Raw genomic sequence first — 18,121 nt, 5'->3', positions numbered from 1 at the left:
ATGAGCTCCCACTTTATTAGTATGTCTGGAAGGGTGCTCATTTACACTGCTTGGAAATTTACCATAAATTCTCATAAGAGAGAACTTTCAGTTTCGAAACAGAAGTAGCCTTTTGTTAGCAGGGAGCCATCAGCCCTCATGGCCATGGGTCTGCTGTGGTTTCACCAAAATCCCTCTGTGAGCCTCCAGAACTGTTGTGTTTTTCTTGTTGTTTGATTGTTTGATTTTGGAAGAAGACTTCTTCTATGTAAACCATATGACAATGGGTTTGCTGGCAAGGAGATCAACTACCCAGACTTGACCTGCAATATGCAAATCTAAGGGAGTAGCATCAACCTGAGAGAATTTGCATGAGCACAGCTGGAAGAGGGAGGGCTAACAGCTCTGAGAAGCAGAAATCAACTCAGTAATGAGGAGCATTTGAGCCCCAGCCCCCACTGTCAATCCCTTGGATCTTGGCAATCAACCTGGGAAAATCTTGGACTAATGGGGGATCTCAGAGACACTCCTCCTGCACTTGGCTGCTCAAAGTTGACCACTTTCAGATGCAGCTGGACTGAAAGTCAGTGTGCTATTTTGGCCCCCAGGTCATCCGGTCTTCATCTAAACACAGATTTATGCACACAATGCCTTCTCCAAAGGTATTTATTTGATTTTCAAAATTAGACTAGATTAATAAGAATGACACTACCTGAAACATGTTCCATGAGAAGACACCAGAAAAGCAAGGGGAGCAGCTCTGGCACAGAGAGATGAGAAAGTAGGCCCAGGTGAAAATTCAGGGTTCATGGGCCCTGTTTAAGCTACTGCTCACTAGGAAGTCACCTCTATCCCTCACTGTCCTAGGCCCAGGCTGGTAGCCTGAAGACAGTGTGTGGACTTGTAATTATCAACCTAGTTTTAAAGGAAGGCTGACTGGCATTACTGAGAACCTCAAATATCTCAGGCTAATGTTGAAAAATCTTAAGCCCATGGGTCAGTCCAAGATGGAACCCAGTCCTCTGACAGGCTCAAGAGAAGGAAGAAAAGAAGGGGAAAGATGTAGTGTTGACATTTGTGGTGAGGGGTCCTGCAAGCTACTGTCTAGAAGACCAGGTGGAATTCTGTGCCCCTAAAAAGCATTTCTGGGGAAACTCCACAGCTATTTCACTGAAGTATGCAATGTCTCTGCCTCAGGTGTGAGCAATCTCTGCAGAGAATGTCCCTGAATGTGTGGCCACTCATCTTCTCCTCAGCCTCATAAGCTCCTCTCAGAACTGAGGCTGGGTACTCAGACCACCAGGCCATACAGTAGCCTCTCCCCCTCCTGAGACATTTGCATGGGTCTGAGGGTTTGTATGCTAGCAGCAATAGCATCCTCCGTTAGTCAGAGGGGAAGGAAGCAAAGTTAGACTACTTTTTGACCAACATGCTTTAATTTCTGCAAGCACACATGCAGACACAGACATACAGATAGGATACTTTTTTTTCTGAGTGTAAAAAATATCATGCTAATGATAGCTATTTTGACAAAACAAAAATATTTATAATACAGATATTTTCACAAGTCAAATATATTTATACATTAAAATCTTATTTTAGTCACTTAAAACTGTATTTTGCTCTTTTAATGTTTAATATATTTGTAATGCCAGATTTATAAGACATTCTGTGAGGTGATGCTGGACTCACTATGGAGGCAAAACTTTGGTTTAAATAGAAAGGTGACATTGCCAGAGATGAGAAAGGTCATAGCTAAACTATTAGAATAAACAATATTTACTAAAAGACACTTCACTGAAGGCTAAGGAATGGCTAGAAAGAGAAGGCTGTCACCTCCTCACCTTGCCAGGTATGTCCTTAAACATGTATGTGACTTTAAAAGGTCCTTAAGTAGGTATTGACCGGGTGGAGAACCTTGTGGGGATTTTGCACAACCATCAAAAACAGTCCCACGTGCTCATTTCAGCTGGAAAGATCTGTAATTTTCCATTTACCTCAAATAACGTATTAGGGACTAATCCATCCACCAGGAATTTTAATTCACCTCTTGGAAGGATGTTAAAAAATGAAGACATTTAGTATTGAGTTTATTTATGTATTTATGTCTTTTTTTTCTAAAGAAATTCTTATTACTATTTTCAAAGACATTTCAGTCTAGGATCCATACATGCAAGTTGTAATTGAATGCAAGGAGTAATTTTTTCCTGTAACCATTATCACCAGGGCTGAATGAAGTGATAAAGCAGCTTGCACGCACTTTTTCTAGGCTCAGTGACTACACGGTCAAGAGCTGTTTTGTTTTTCAAAGACTTAGAGTCCTCTACTTCCAACTAAAATTTATATGGTTTGCTAATTGCCTACACGTAAGAAAGGGTGAGCGTGCAATTTCCTTTCACTGTAATTTGAAATCCCATAATTATGGTTTCTCGTCATCCACTGGGGAACTGCAGGCTTGGCAAGCTGCAGGCATGGGGGTTGGCTCTCGTGGTGGCATGTAATACTGGCACAAAGCTCTATTTTGTACTCAAAACAATTTTTGCTGGCTTTGGTATTTTAATTTAATGAAAGACTAATAATTCCAGAAATTCAAATTTAAGCACTGTTCTTTTTATTTTTAACCACCAGGAGTAACAATAATCACTAGTTCTCCTTTTAAAATGTAGAATTCAACAAATTAACTTCACAGACTTTTTCTTGGACTTATTTTAATTTGGCTTTAATGTTACAAGTCTAAATCTTGAAACATTTATATCTCTGGTTTCAGTTAAACTAATAAAGTATTACTATATTAATAATTGCTACTCACTTTATTAAGAACTATAGACATCAAATCCTTTATATTCAAGAAGAGAAAGCCCTTGGGCTCTAAATACTTTGGCAAATAGGTCCTTAAGATGTAATTGAGTATAACATAAGGTCTGATTTAAAACATGAATTAAAACTAAGGGCACTACTTCTATTTGCAAATCGTTAAGGGGCTGACTTAGAAGATAATTCCTGTGATGCCATTTTAATAGGGACTCACTGAAATTCGAGGCTTGTGTTTGAGGTGAGCTTCAAAAATTTTTGTGCAGATGGCTAGCACCTTCAATATCACTAAACTATTTGAAATAAATCTGTAATATTCAAGGTAACAAAATAGAGAAGCCTGAAGGAAATGACACACTCAATTAAAACGATTCATGAGCTGCCTTGTGAGAAAGCATAATTTAAGAGAAAATGCCTTAATACTAGGGGCATTTGGAGTCCTAGATGAGCAGTTGCCTTCTTATCCAATAGTATACAAACTGAAATCAATTCTGCAATTGAAATTGGCAATGGTGGGTGGAAAGCACAGGCTCCTGATGGGTAAGAGCCTGTGTTACCTCCAGGTCCAACCAAGAGCTAGGTAACTTAGTGAAGACTTGCTGAATTATATTGGGATTGTTCAAGGCTAAACGCTAGGTGCAACCAAGGTGATTAAGCTATAGTTTCAAGCCTTCACAAAATACCAAAAAGAAAAGTTATCTATGTGCATAGAAAGCTATAACTTAGCAATAGCCTCAGGTGGTCTCTGCTGGATTCATGGAAATATCCTTGGCTCAAGAATAATTGCCAGAGTAAAGGACATTGCTCCGTCTAAGGCTGGGTCATGTTGCCCATCCTTCAAAGAACTGAGGAAGAGAAGGTCTCATGAATGACATTCAGCAACAGGGTATAGGTAAGGGCAGCTTCCCCAAGAAAGGCAGGTGGGGTCATCAACCAAACACCAACATCAACTCTGTGGAGGAGGTGGCACAGATGGAAGCTCTTTATGTCTGAAGCCATTGCTCTTTCTACCAGAACACCTCACCTCTTAGAGATGAGACTAAAAACACAAAATAAATCAGAACGTTAGAGCAAATAAGAACTGAGATCATAATATCCACACAGAATTAGACAATTTCATGTATTCTATGCCATATTCTCATATCAAATGTCAAAGTCTTAATGAAATGACATCTGATCATGTGAACACTGAGCAATGGCTAGACTTTTCATCTTTTCCCCATGCCTGAATCTGCCCTGCTTCTGAGACCTGGCTTCAATGGCCTCCTATTCTGTTTCCCTCCCTACACATGACCATCTCTTACCCCAAGCAGAGGTAGGAAAAGTGCCAGCTGGGCATTCCCCTCAAAATTACAGAGTTCAAGAACCCAGACACTTATAAAATTTGAGCAGAAAATGCATTCCATCATTTTTCCTGGCACAAGGACAAGGAGAACTGGTCCCAGGCTATTCAGATTTGTACATGTAAGTGGTGGTCTCTGAGTTAAAGTCTGGACCTAATGAAATACATGAAAAAAAACACCTGTAAGACTATACTGTGTATATTTCCTACAGGCAACTATGTCTATTTGTCTCTTAAATTCTTATTTCACTTATATAAAGATTCTCTCCTCTTTCCTCATCTGGTATTCTAAAGGTGGAAGACTAGTAAAGCAAGTATCTCAGAAAACAATGAGCAATCCCTTATACCCCGTCCACATGTATACATAAACACACACATGTAGATACACAAATATACACATACACTCACATACTCAACATATAAACATGCAAATGTAAACACACATGCACATGCAAACAAATATATGACATGCACACAAATACATACACACATTTGACACTGGAAAAAATGGCAAGGCATGGGGCCTCTGAAAAAGCTGTGTGTGTCAGTGCTAGACTAGCTTGCTCTGAATGATGTGACCACAGAAATTCCAGGTCCAACTCAGCCAAGAGTAGATCACAGTTCAGAAGGATCAACTGTTTCTAGAGCTATTCTCAGAGTTGCTGTTCTTTCCTTGATGACAGCAAATGACATGGGTAACACCACTGGCTCCCCGTTTGTTAATCTGGGGCTACTTCCAGGTCACAGAGGAAATGCGTTCTCTCACTTTGTCTGCATAAAACTCCATGTTATGCAGAATTGCAAGTGAAGAAACACAACAAGGGGTACAAATTCAAGCCCTTAGTCTCCAAGTTACTACAACTTCATTACCTTGAAAAGATGCTTTCAACGCATAATCAAATTGTATGACCCCACCTGACGAGATATTTAATTAAATAGATTTTAGGTGTGTAGTACTGGGAAAGGAAGTATCAGGCTGCACAGTCATCTGTGGCCATCTAGGATACTTCAATGGATGTGATGTTGCAGATGAGAGGGTACCATATACCAACCTTATGTGTCAGACAGTACTTCCCTTTCCTGGAGGTTAAATCCTGGGCAACTAGCTTGGGCACAGCAGACAGGAGGAAGAACCTGGGGGCAGCTATGTCTGGGGAGGGCACAAAAGAGTGAAAGTAAAGACAAAAAGAATTAGCCACACCTCCTGGTTGGCCATTTCTGGTGTGAAGGAGACAGGGGACATCCTGGCTTTGTACTTTCCTACGGCTAGTCTCCCGGGTGGGGGAAGTGGGTGACCACATGTGCAGGAATGGAGGCATTGCCAGAGGGCAACTCACTGGTGCTCTTTTGGAAGCCACTGTCCACCTGAAGGTCTGTCTCAGTGCACTGCCTCCCCTCAGTATCATCTCATCTACCTGTCCTGGCTTTCTCTCCAGCTCCAAAGCCAACAGCTCAAGAAAGGCGGGTGGGCATGTTCTTTTTCTGGGAAACAACCTGCTCCTAGGTGGTCTTGCCATGCACCTTAAACATGCAGGGCTGCCAGGGACCAGTCAGGGGTCGCACTCCCCTCCACACACAGTTAGATTCTCATAGGACTGCATGTCTCCAATACATGAAAATCAAAATTTAGCTATAATCTGACAGTTAAGTGGCAGTAGCTGTACTTATAGAAACGACATCCGAAAACGTCATTAAAAATAAATAGCACATCACATAACCAGAAAAATGCATGCATGCGATTTCAGAACCCTCCTCAAATCAGGACAGGCCTGTCTTCCCAAGGAAAAAAGAATGAGTCAAGGCCTTAACAACCCAAAGCTGCTGGAGCTATGGTGACACAGAAGGATGGAGGGTGCAGAGTAAAGAGCTCCTCAATGAGGCCCGCAGGTGTGGCAAAGCGAATTTATTATATCACTGTGCATGCTGCTGTTTGCAAATGTCCAGCATGCTCTACTCTGCATTTTGCCATCTGCCTTTCAAAATGTGAGCTTCTGCTGGCTGGAATGGTGATAAGGTTGACTTTCATTTTCCTTTTTAAAAATCCTCTCTTAATGTCCCTTTTGAAATGCCTCTGGAAAGTTAAAAATATACCCGCTGCTTGCCATGATGCTATTGGAAAGAGTGGAAAGTGTTCCGGGGCACATCCTGACTCTGCAGGTCCATTGCGCCCAGATTCCTGGCAGAGCATCCCACAAAGCCCCTCCAGCCCAGGGCTCTCGCAGGTGGTGGCAGCTCCGGGGATTCTGTTTACAAATCATTAATGAAGTGACTGTGGCTCTTTTCACTTGCTCACACTTTGAACTGCTGGGAATGACACATTTCTAAATGGGGACACAAGAGCAGAGGAAGCCCACAACAGCCTCATTATGGGGGCCACACAAACACTGGCATGCGGGGTTTGGATTAACCCCATCAATTCAGGAGGGACAGGAAAACTCACCAGTCTGGGTTGCTAGGCAGGCGAGGCTGGTCCCCGAATTGTCCCCTCGGCCTGGACCCACACTTTCTTCCTGCACCATGAAAGGCCCTTTCAAAGCTGAGGTTCCAAGCTGTACACGAAGTGGAAGTCACTGCATTCTCTGAATGAAATAAATGTCTCTTTTTAATTCCTATAAGGTTTGTGTAAGTTCTCCCCAGTGCAGCACCATTAGGATTCCAAGGAAAGACGCATACATCAGACTACACTGTGTCCCTTTTGTGCTCCAAGCATCCACTCTCTCCTGCCACTGATAGAGTTTAAAAGCTTAAACAAAGTGGGGCTCCTGCTGAGGAGACAAGCTGCAGGGCCCACTGAAGCCATCTTTGTGTTCAGCTGCCCCGTGTGAATACACAGCATGTTGTCGCTGGTGAGGGCAGATGGCTCCAGCGGGCTGTTCCCGCAGGAGCATAGAGCAACACAGAGAAGTTTATTCATTTGGTTCTTTCATTTACAATCAAACATTTCTTGGCCTACCAAATTTCCCAAAAGCACACAAATAGATCCCCAGGGAAATGGCACCCACCCTGTTTGTAGGGTTCAGAGGTGTCTGCGTGGGAGAAGACATTCGGTTACTTTGCCCTGAGACTTCCTCTCTCTCTCTCTTGTTTTCTCTGTGAAATTCTTGTGGATCTCATGGTTTCATAAACTGCTTAGGAAATAACCGAGGAATATGGGGGAAGCCTTGGACTGCAGTTCTGGTCCAGGATGTTTTCACATTGTGTTTTCAGCTGCGAAGAGATGTAAGTTAAATGCCACATCAGGGGTTGAATGAGTGGTCAGGGAGATTTAAGACTGTACGTAAATTGTCAGACTTGAAAGCCTCATTTCAAGTCGTATTATGTTCTCTCTTTTAGGTTGGCAGGTGCTCTTCTTCAAAAAGCGAGAAAGATTTGCATCTTTGCTCTCTAGTCATCAAGAGACTTCAAGCATAAATGGAGCTCCCTTGGTTAGGAGAGAAAGGAGAGATGAGGAGTCCTACTTCTGAACGTTCATATAATTTTTGATTTGCAGGAAGTTGTCCTGCTGACTGGGAATTTGGAGGAAGGGTCTTTGCTTGGATCCTACCATTATCTTGCCTACTTCTTTGATGAAACCCCACCAGAAGTGTCTCTGAAACCAGAAACTAATAAATCCATGAGTAACTCCATATTTTATGTCTGAGGGTGTATTCAAGTAGGCTAACATCTAAGGGCTTCTAAGAAGCAAAGGATTAAGCAAAACATTATTAAATTAGTGTATGTGCAAAAATGTTTTCCTGGAAAATTCTCAGAGACAAATTTCCATTCCCTTTTAATATAGAAATAAAGGATTTCTTTGAGCTCTAATTTTTAAAGTCTTAACTTTTTGGATTTAAACAGGAGGAGGAGTTTATTTTAGAAAATGCATAGATCATTTACTAGCATTCTCAGAACTTGTCTAGCCAAAAACAAAACAAACAAACAAATAAATAAAAACACACACAACTCAACTCAAAGGCACTTAATCTGTTTTAGGTTATGCAAGGAAAGCAAGGGCATTATACATAGGAAGACAACATTCTTTCCCTACCAGTTCAAATTTATTTTGCAAGTTAGAAGTGTAAGAATAACTTTAGCATAACGTCTTTACACGTAAAGTCTAGGTTATCAGGAAAAATATAGGACAAAGTTAGCATTCTGAGATTTATTAACATGCTACAGATATCATTTATACATGTAGATCAAACCATATTTAATTAAAATGCTAAAATATATGAAAAATATTATAAATGAGCCTATTCTGGTTTGTATACTTGTGTATTTATCTCGATTTACTATTATCATATGTGTGATATTAATGTAAGCTTGTGTGTTTTTACTTTAATTTTAAAATTCTATTTCATTAACTGTAAGGCTGGAATGGAACTTTATGAAACATAAAAGATGCTGCTTGGCACGCCTTTTAGGAAAGAGTGTAAATACCTCATAATTCATTACTGGAATCAAACACTTGACATAATTTAACATGGGCCATGTTCTCCCAGCATGTAAGTTAATACTTGGGTGTAAGGTCATGTCTCTACACATTCTATAAAACAGATCACAGAACAGCAAACACAGTTTATACCATTCCCTACTGTCAGTCTTCACTATTAATACAGATGGCTCAGCTATATCAGTCAGTCATCTACCCTCATTATTCAAGGTGGCTGTGGAGAGCCCATGCCTGGTGTCTGGGCTGCAACCCTTTGGTTTTGAGAAGGACCTTTAGGGGATCAAAAGGAAACAATTGCCTTGTGATTTGATCAGCTTTGGTCAGATATTAGAATACAGAGGTATGGGTAAATTTGCAAAGTTTTCCAAAAGGGCCCTGACCAGTTTGGCTAGATGGATAGAGCAACGGCCTGTAGACTGAAAAGTCACAGGTTCGATTCCGGTCAAGGGCATGTACCTTGGTTGTGGCACATCCTTGGTGGGCGGTGTGTAGGAGGCAGCTGATTGATGTTTCTAACTCTCTATCCCTCTCCCATCCTCTCTGTAAAATAATAATAATAATTATATATATATATATATATATATATATATATATATATATATATATATATATTTAAAGTGTTTCAAAAGGCTTTACTAATAAAGATGGAGGGAGAGATTCAACCTTAATAAACTATTAATTGATTAAAAAAGAAATTTTTATTATTTTGTGTAAAATAAACTCTGGATTGAAGATTTTAATTTAATATTCATTGGGATTTTTTTCTTCTGTTCTTCCTTCAAATAATTTTTTATATATCCAAAGTATGTTACTAATGAATTATTATAAAATATTATTTGAGGCTATAGAGTGGACTAACTTTGTAGAATATAAAATGGTATAAACTAAAAAAGATGGAAGACAAAGTCAACATAGCCTTGGAAATGAGACTGGTAAAGGGTGGGTGGTATTCCAGCTGCAGTTGCAGCATAGTTAAACTCCCAAACAGTGATGTGCTACCACAATCATTTTATTATATTTACAGATTCTCTTGGTCAGAATTCTAGAAAGGGATGTCTTGCCTCTGTACCATGATACCTGAGGCCTGAGATGGGAAGAGCTGAAATCAGTGTGACTGGAAGACTGGGAGCTGGACTCTGATCTGATCACTCAATCACATATATGTTGGATGATTATGGGTGTCAGCAGAGACCACAACGGAGATTGTCAGTTGGATCTCCTATACATGGCCTCTTCGTGTTGTTTGAGCTTCTTCCTAGTATGGCACCAAAGAATAAACAGGTTTCTTACCTGATAACTTAGGGTACCATAGGTGAAGTCTTCTGCTAACAAGCTTAAAATTTCATCATTTTTTTGTTTTGTTTTGTTTTCTACCCTAGACAATGAAACTCATGCAAAATCATGTATGGTACATTTTCCCCTTGAATCCTAGAAGTAATGCAGAGGTTCAGATTCAAGAGGAAGAGAATTAGAGTCAACCTAGTAAAAAGAGAATGGGCAAGTTCTAGAAGAGTATGTGGAATGAGAGATATCATTGTGGTCATTTCTGAAAAATACCATTGGTCACAAATGGTGATTAATGAAGCTCACCATAGAGAGCTGAAAACTAACAGCTTTGAGTGGAAAGCAAAAGCTGTAAAGATGATAGTTGTTTCTTGCTTCAAAGCTTGGTGAGAGCAGGCAACGGAGGTACCAGATATTGCTAAAGGCCAGAGTGCAGAAGGTCCTGAAAACTGGACCAATCTTTTTTTAAGGCACATCTGCACCTCCAAATTCCTGCCCATTCATTTGCAGTCAGAAACCACTCTTCTCCACTTAGGCAGTATGGAGAAGAGGCCTACTGGGATAAGTGAATGGGACAGCACTAGTCATATTTCTCTAGGAAACCAGTGGTCAATAACTATACTAACTGAATCCAAATTGCTGATTAAGTGAAAGTTTATATTTCCCAAATTTGAAAATCCATCGTCTCTTTTTCATTAGCTCCCCAAATTCACATTTTCTTCTCTAGAAGTTACTGATGATTCCTTTCTGTGGTAGCAAGTTAAAATTAGAGAAAAGATACAGATGCTAACATCTGGATATTCCTAGTTAAATAGACCCATATATCTTTTATCAACTCAAAATAAAACCACCAACCAGAAGACTCTATACTTCATCCAGAGTCTGGAAAGATTTTTCAATGCCCTTTCCCTAAGCATGAATAGAGAGCCAAGAAGCACCAGACATTCAAAGAAAGCCAAATAGCAGAGTAAACAGATGAAAGGACACAGCAAACAGTGACAGAGTAGGGAGTAGAAGACAACTCTAAGTCTTTTCATCCATAAACTAAGAACCAGATTTTATAAAAATAAATACCTAAGAAAGAAGAAAATGTTCAGTGTAGTTAATATATGTAATGTATAAATATGTTTATATGTAAATTATATTTAATCTAAAAATGTGTTTTGTATTCATATATGATATATAAATTATACATGTGGAAATTTTAAATAAAGCAATTGAATGAGAAAAATTTGAGGAAATATTTTATATGGTAAACCAAAAGACAAATATGAAAAATGGGAGGAAAAAAAGAAAGAGAAAATTAAAGAAGCAATCCATGAGTTTCACTATCTGACAAATATAGGAAATAAAAAAAATTAAAAAACAAAACAAAAATCTAGTTTTATATTAGATTCCACATGAAGATTCAATTGGCCACTCAACACAATGAATGACTAAAAAACAACTATTTTAGGTCTACCCATTTTTAAAAAATTTGAGAGATGTCTGACATTTTGCTGCCAATAGTTTCTTCCAAGTTTTTAAGTTTTCACTAGAGGTCCAGTGCATAAAATTTGTGCACAGGTCATGTCTCTAGCAGCTGCCATCTGCCTGCTGGGGTCTTTTTTCATTCCACACTGCCCTCTGGTGGTCACCGCATAGCCAGAGATCAAACTCTCTGTGGCTTGAACTCCCCAGAGGTCACTTTGCCTATTAGGTTTTTAGATAACTTATATTTAAGTCTTTTATTCATTTTGCCTTTATTCTTGTATATGTTGTTAGGTGATGGCATAGTTTCATTTTTTTTTTTCATGTACCTGTCCAATGTGGTCTATATTTTATATGACCTTCAATTTGTTTTTATGAAATATTCTAGTAAACAAGTACAGTCGAAGTGTAGTCTCTTACAATAAATCAGTTTATTTGTCATATCTAAGGAGATTGAAATGATTTTTTTTTTCTCTGTGCAGTATGTAATCAACTTGTCATACAGTGCGGGTCATTAATTTCTTTTGTATCTAATTATAAAATACTTGGAATATTACATTTTATGAGGTGATTACTGTCTAATTCTTGGTAGGGTGCATTTGATTTCCTTTAATAATATGTGTTAATGCTTCCTTTTAATGGTTGTAAGTTTGAAAACTTCATAAATTAATACATAAACTTTTTAGGTGTATATAATTATTGAAGCATGTTGTTCATAATTTAAAGGGTCTTTTCAGAATAAGTATTTATCTTAGTATTTTCAATAAAATAAAATTACAATTATTGAAAAAGAATAGAAAAATGCTAGATGACATATTCAGTCCCCAGAGAACACAATTAAACCTTGCTGTTACATTTTTGATAAGTGACTTATCCTCCTTGAATTTAAGGAAAGAAACAAGATGAAACTGAAATTCTTGGATGACTCAGTCAGATTTCAATTCTTTGACTTAAGTATATCCAAATGCACATCCATTTAAGTGTAATGTGTGTCTACGTGTTCTGAACTCTTTTGACTAACTTGGCCAAATTGTACTCAGTCTGAAAACCATGCCCATCATGAGTTGCCTGACAGGGGTTTGCTAGACATTCACGAGGTATCCAATCATGATCGGAACATTAGGAAATGTTAACCACTCATATATGTGATTAGAGGAACAAATTACTTAGGGTCAAAGGTTTTTGTTCTGATTTTTTCCCCCTCAAGTTAAAGGCAAATACCTCTCACATATTTTGAGTTTGGGGAATCAGTGGTTCTCTTTAAATACATTATCTCTTGCTTGAGTTTTACCAATATATTTAATAAGCTTGCTGAGTGACTACTATAGCTTTTTAACATATTGCCTTAACATAAGAGGTTTTCAGTTATAGCATGCATTTGGTCTGGGGCCTTCTAAATTGAAAATAAGGTACGATCTTCCAATAGAATGTCCTGCATCTTATATAAAATTAAGACGTAGGTATTTTTCCCCTTTCTTTCATTGCTCCAAACTGTGTCAGTTGTTACTGAGTGCCCCATAACTGTATTTCCAACAAAGATTACACAGATATTTTTGTCTAGATACATGTCCTGCAGGGCTGTTCTGTGGTCTTCCGATCAGTAAAAATGTAATAATATTTTCACATAGTCAATATTTAATTCTGTAAATGCAACTGGTAGTTGTAATCTAGGTTATTAACCACACGGTGATTTATGACAGAGGGCAGACAGTGCCAAGGCTAGAACAGTAAGAAGGTCCTCTGGTGACAATAAAAAGGTTATAAATTTCATAGCTCTGCCTGAGAAATGTATTTATATCCTATATTAAGAATAGCTTTTTATAAATTTTAATGATCCATGTTATTAATGGGTCTGTCATCATCACTGCCTGTATGAGACTACAGTCCTTGTTTATTTCTGTTACTTTTCCATCAGCTGAAGGTCTTGTGAAAAAAAAGCTCTTATTAGCAATTTGCCAAAAAAATCTTTAAGAGTTATAAGCCTATCATTGTTTCCCTGGACTGCAAAGCCTGTGAGTGGTAGTTTGCATAAAGTTTTATGACCAAGGCACAGGTTGGGCTAATTGGATAGAGCACAATTGGAGCTCTATCATGTTTACAAAGGCCAAGTCAATATGCAGAAATAAAACCAGGGCCGTATCAAAATGGGAAACGTAGGGATGGAAATTGTCCTTCATTTCAGCTCCCTGTTCATTTGCTGGGAGCCCTTTTGGCTTCCAGCTAAGCATGTGAGTGTACACATGCCCAAGTGCAGCTCAACACCCTTCCAAACCAACTCACTCCCACATCCATCCCCTTTCCAACTTTATGCCGTAATGCATGTGAAGAATGAGAGAAAGGGCTACTTTTGGAAATTTGGAAATAGGATGTAATCTCCAGGGTGCAAGGTGTTCTCAGCTGGTGGGGCTTGGCAGTGTTTCCTATACTCAAACACCATTTCTTTAAAACCAGATGTTTACAAAGCAATCTTAAAACAGGTTTTGGAAATTGCTCCAAAGACTTCCTACAGGCAACGTAATGCAGTTAGAGAATGGGCTGTTTCCAGTTACATGTTTTTAGTGTCAATCCAAGCCACAGTTTCACATCCAAAAGTTACACAGGCAAAGGGAAGGATGATTGAGAGAGACTATTTAAAACAAAGGAAACAAACAAAATTTTCGTATGTGCAATGGTTTTGACCTTTGTTTTTCATATGTGATACTAGTTGATTGCAGTATAACTTTAATTCAGTCAAATTATTAGGGGCTAACTTTTTAATGATTGATTTTGAAGATGTTAAATAGTATTTCTGTATAGACAAATGTTTTGAAATCTTTATTTTGTGGTTACTCTAAATTTTAAGCTGAAAAATAATCTCTACATTTTCTTATTAAGAAGGTATAGATTAGGAATAGAGAAGACATCTCTTTTAGACACTTGTTAAAATATCTTTGCCAGCTCTGTGCTTCCCACTTAACCACATCAGGTACATAATGCTAGGTGGTTTCCTCATTAGTGATGCTAATCTTGAAGGTAATAACAGACTGACCTTGCCATGATAAAAGAATATTTTTTTATTGGCAACTCATAAATAATGGTTTTGGTATCTATTAACAAGCTTTGCTGGCATTAATTGTTTTTTGGGGGGTTTATAGAATAGTGATTCTCTAATACTACTACTCTTTGTCTTTATTTGATAACATTATTTTATAAAGAACTTGCCTGCCAAAACAGATTTGGCTCAGTGGATAGAGCAGTGGGGACTGAAGAGTCCCGGATTTGATTCTGGTCAAGGGCATGTACCTTGGTTGCGGGCACATCCCCGCTAGCGGGTGTGCAAGAGGCAGCTGATAGATGTTTCTCTCTCATCGATGTTTCTAACTCCTTATCTCTCTCCCTTCCTCTCTGTAAAAAAATCAATAATATATATATATATATATATATATATATATATATATATATATATACACACACACACACACACACACACACACACATATATATATACACACATATATATAATATATATATATATATATATATATATATATATATATATATATATTTTTTTTTTTTTTTTTTTAAAGAACTTTCCTATATCAACTGGGGATGAACTATTGTTTCTCTCCAAGGAAAATACACCTGTCAAGACCTATGCTTAATTCCCATAAATTTTTACAAGGTTTTGGTGTAAACTTCAATGTGGGTAAATAACCAACTTATCTCTTTTTGCTTTCCTCATATACCATGGTCTCAAATACTTTTTCTTTTTTATTATTGAGTGTACATTTTGTTGCCATATCAGTCTGATTTTGTTGTTGGTCACCAGATCAATCTAGCTTTAGTGTTTTTTGTTGTATTTTTTTTTTTTTTTGATATGCTGAGATTTTCTGGCACAACAAGACATCCAGGTTCATTTGCTTATTGCATACCTCACACAGAAAATCATCCATTTCTGCAAAGAACACTTGTTCCATTTAGTGGGGTGTTGTATTTAGAAAACAAGTTTTGGGTGCAAGGTGTGTTCATTGCTGCTAAGTATTACAGCTTTTGGAACTTTCAGTAGACAGAAGTATCAATAGTAAAAATGCAAATACAATTGTGAAAATGTATTAATATTTTCAAATATAATTTAAGCTGACAATACTTTTATATTTGTATCTCTTTGCCCTTAAACGAAAATCCATGGTTTGGAACATTAGTATATTTGTTTGTCTGCTTTACACAGCATATGAAATGATTTGAAATATCCTATACCATTGTTAATATATTCAATAAAACCAATGAATGAGGTTTGTCATATTTTTTCATTCTTTTGTTGTCCTTAGAATCTGATACACTGAAGCTGACACAGTGTTCATATATTATGTAGAACTCTTCTTTTCTCTGAGTGGTTATGTTGTCAATCTGACATGTTATTGGGTTTGTATATCTTTGTTTTACTTTTGGGTATTGGTATTTCCTCTTTTTTGCTTTAATCACCTAATGCCATATATTTGGTTTAAATAATAAAGCTATAGAAAAGGGGGATATTCAGAAGAGCCTCAAGTATATACCAACCATCTCCAGCCAAGTCACCTCACTTCTGGTTATCATTCAAATGCTTCTATATGCAAATATATCTATATACTACATTTCCCTATTTTCTCTCCCTGACATTGATATTTTAAACCTCACTCTTTGGTTGTATTGAATATATTAACAAAGGTATATTTTCAAATAATTTCATATATTGCATAAAGCAGACAAATATACTAATATTAGTAACCATGTCTTTCAGTCTAAGGAAAAAGATATCCTACCTAATAAAACAGCAATATGCAAATTAACCATCACTTCACTACACCCACATGCCATGCCCAGCAACCATGACCACCAGCCAATCAGAGTCAGTATGCAAATAAGTGCAACAAAGATGGCTACAGCCACATAGAGCAGGAGGGAGGCTTGGGTTTCCCAGGTAACAGAGGAAGCCAAGCTTTCTGCCTGCCCTTGCTGGCTTAGGCCTCCACTCAAGGCTACAATGTTTCAATTATAGAAGTTAAACAAATCCAAACAGAAATGGCTGCAGCTATGGAGCAAGCAGAAGGCTTGGCTCCACAGTTTCAATTGTAGAAGGAAATAAATCCCAGATACCAGGGCCTCTGCTTGGTTTGCTAGGGAGCACGACTGGCCTGCAAACCACCACAGGCCCCTCACTCAGGCTGCCTCATACCCCAAGGGAACCCCCACCCTGATCTGGGACACCCTTAAGGACAAACCAGATGGCCTCCACCCATGCATGCCTCTAGCCTATCTAATAAAAGAGTAATATGCAAATTTGCTGTCACTCCAACACATAATACCTGCCTCCATTGGTCAAAGATGACCACAACAAGATGATCAGCAGGGAGGGCAGTTGGGAGGCACCATGCCTGTAAGGAAGGGCAGTTAGAGGTGATCAACCCTGCAGGGGAGGGCAGTTAGGGGTGACCAGGCCATCAGAGGAGGTAAGTTGGGGGCAAACATGCTGGCAGGGGAGCAGTTAGGCATCAATCAGGCTGTCATGGGAGTGGTTAGGAGGTAATCAGGCTGGCAGGCAGAAGTGGTTAGGGGCAATCAGGAAAGCAGGCAGGTAAGCAGTTGGGAGCCAGCAGTCCTGTATTGTGAGAAAGATGTACGACTGCGCATTTAGGCCTGGTGGAATTGGACCTAAATGGGCAGTCAGACATCCCTTGAGGGGTCCCAGATTGGAGAGAGTGCAGGCTGGGCTGAGGGACACCCCCCCACCCTGTGCACAAGTTTTGTGCACAGGGCCTCTAGTACAAATATAAAATAAAATTGTTAGTAACCTCTATATTATCCTCAATTTTTGTATTCTGATTTTTATTTTTTAAATGTCAGAGTGGAAAAGTTAGGCAGTGATCAAGAGTTAGGAACCTAGAGTCAGATAGACTTGGCTTGAACCCTGCTTCACTGTTTGTAAGCTATGATTTTAAACCTCTTTGTGGCTCAATTTCCTTCTCTATAAAATGGTAATGCAGTAGAATCTGTATTACAGGGTTGTTTGATCATTGAGTTAATGTTTTAAAGTGTGTAGAACGATGCCTTACATATAGTGAATGTTCAATATTTTAAGGTTCTTAAAACTAGGGAGAGAAGGGACTGAAATGAGATTGGGGAGACACTTGGAAACATGTGGAGACAATTTTGATTGTCACAACTGGAGTGGTAGTACTACTGATGCCTCATGAATAGAAGACAGGGATTCTGCTAAACACCTTACAACACACTACACAGAAACTCCCAAGAAGAATCACATAGCCAAAACACCAAGAGTGCTGATATGTGCGTGACAACAAAAGGAATCATATTTTTTTTTTAAACTTATGTGTTTATATTCAAGAAGATAATTTAATCCTCTCTACTTTAAAATAGTTACTAGTAGTGTCCTGATGCATCTTTCAGAAACATGAGAATATTATTCACCAAATATTTCCCCTCTTAAACATGTGGCTTATTTTGAAAGAACTTTTCCTTAGTAGAAAAATAACTTTGAAAACAGAATAGTTGCACAGAATTCTCTTCAACATTAAAGCAAAGAGTTGTGTGTGAGGAATAAATAGCAGAGTATGTAACTTTTTTATTTTTTAATAAAGCTGCAATTATACTTTCATGAACCCACTAGCTTAGTGAAAAGGCCAACAATTAAAGAATGGTCTTATTTTTCTATTCCATGGAAATAGGCTGAAAAACAGTAACTTCTCATATAACTATGTATGTTTATTATTTTAAAACAATTATGTCAACTCTTTAGTTTATCTAAATTGTATTTTTCTACATAT

The sequence above is a fragment of the Pipistrellus hanaki genome (assembly GCF_964339955.1).
Source record: "Pipistrellus hanaki genome assembly, chromosome: 4".
Lineage (NCBI taxonomy): Eukaryota > Metazoa > Chordata > Mammalia > Chiroptera > Vespertilionidae > Pipistrellus > Pipistrellus hanaki.
The sequence above is the reverse complement of the archived record's forward strand: the minus strand, read 5'-3'. Positions refer to the sequence as shown.